This window comes from Gracilinanus agilis, chromosome 3, assembly GCF_016433145.1.
Source record: "Gracilinanus agilis isolate LMUSP501 chromosome 3, AgileGrace, whole genome shotgun sequence".
Classification (NCBI taxonomy): domain Eukaryota; kingdom Metazoa; phylum Chordata; class Mammalia; order Didelphimorphia; family Didelphidae; genus Gracilinanus; species Gracilinanus agilis.
This window is the reverse complement of record NC_058132.1, coordinates 537,028,292-537,030,190: the sequence shown is the minus strand read 5'-3', so window position 1 is coordinate 537,030,190 and position 1,899 is coordinate 537,028,292.

Genomic DNA, 1,899 nt, shown 5'->3' with positions numbered 1-1,899 from the left:
ATATATATATATATATATATATATATATATATATATATATATATATATATATATCCAAAACACAGTAACTAAAAGTGACATAGTGTAACAGAATATTTTATATTAGATCAATATGTAAACATAAAAACAAAATTAAATCTTAAAACAAATAATTAGCAAATACAATATATGTGACAGGATACAGTCAATCATTGTGAAATGAAGGTAGACATTTTACATGTGAGTAATGAGTTTTCTCCAAATTTGACAACTATTAGAGCAGTTAATGAGAAATTACATACACCTTGTATTTAAAATTATAATAAAGAGACTTCTTCATTATGTGGAGGGGAACAAACTGCAATGGTTAACATCAATAAGGCAATGGTGTCCGAAAAGGCTTAAAATTCACCTCCAGTCTCTTTGAGGTTCCTTTTCCTCCCAAGTGCCATCATTCATCAAGATGACTTTGGCCACACCTTTGGGATCCCCCACAATGAGGGAGGTTGCCACACTGCACACAGTGAGGACAAGCCCCATATTGGATATTTTTATGTGGGTTATGATTTGCTCTATCACAATTCCTGATCCTGTTAGAGGATCTATTATTGTCATTATTGCTATTATTTCTCAATCTTCTATTTCTATTTTCCTGATTCCTCTTCCTGCAATTAATAGTTATATGACCTTTCTTTCAGTGTTTGCTTTGTGAGTTCTATTGCAGGGGCTATGATCTCTGCCTTAGCTGTTTTTTCAACTTTTTCATTAATGCATCTATTCCCTTCTTTAATGTCTCCTCTAATTTCTCCACTTAGTCAGTATTTTCTTTATATTTCTTTCCATGTTTATCAAAAAAGCAAACTGCTGCCCTTTTGAATTCCTCGAGGTCCATATTAGCCCAGTTTGGAAAGTTAGACATAAAATAGTTCTTAACCACCTTGCAGCAGTTGTTTTTTTACAAATTATGTCCTTATGTGCCTAACATCTCTTTCCCTAGAAAGATAGATATATGTCTAAATAACTGCCTCCCCTCTCAGTAAACCTATCCATAAAACTGATATGGTTTCTCTTTATCTTCTTGCTCTAAAACTTTGAATTTTGTCCAAGTACCAGGTCTGTGAGAACAAGCTCTCATTGCTTTTAGTAATTCATTCCTAGACTGACATAATTATAAATAATCTTCTGAATTTACATCCCATTTATGGTCTTCATTCTCCATGGGCCTGATTAACAAGAGAAAGAATCTTATTCTTTTTTCTTTCCATTAATAGGGAATGGAGCAGTAAATGATTTCAAACTTATTTATGAGTACAATGGGCTCATTTTCAAAGGAAGAGATATGTTTTTTTCTTTGAAACTCTCAATGTCTTGTGGAGAGAAAGGTGTATGATGTCTAAATTTTACTAAATTCCCTTGTTTATTTTAAGTGGGAACATCCTTTAGAGGGAATAGACCTTTAATTGAATTATCCATGACTACTGCTACTTGGCTTGTTGCTCTGGTTGGGGCTGAGTGGTGTAAGGATGGGGGATGGGACAAAAAGAGCCAGAAGACGGCAGTTGGTGACAGTTACTGACAGTTGGGATGAGAGAGGATTCTGGGTAATTGTCCAGAGGAGGAAGGAAGAGGGGGACTTCAGGCGGAGGACTGAGAGAGGGAGGAGGAGAACATGTCAGCTCAAATCCAGTCCTGAGGGTTTCCTGAGGATCTTTCTTTGGACATTGAAACCCCAATTCCCTGGTCAAAGGCATCCCATCGCATCTCACCCAGCAAGACTTCAAAAAACGAGTGAGCTGAGTTTTGGGACTCCATTTTGGGAACAATCTCTTAGGCTCCTTCTCCCATTACCCAACCTTGCTGAGAGATCCTTTCCAGTCTAACTTACAATTATAGAAAAGGATAGAAATAGAAACAGATGGA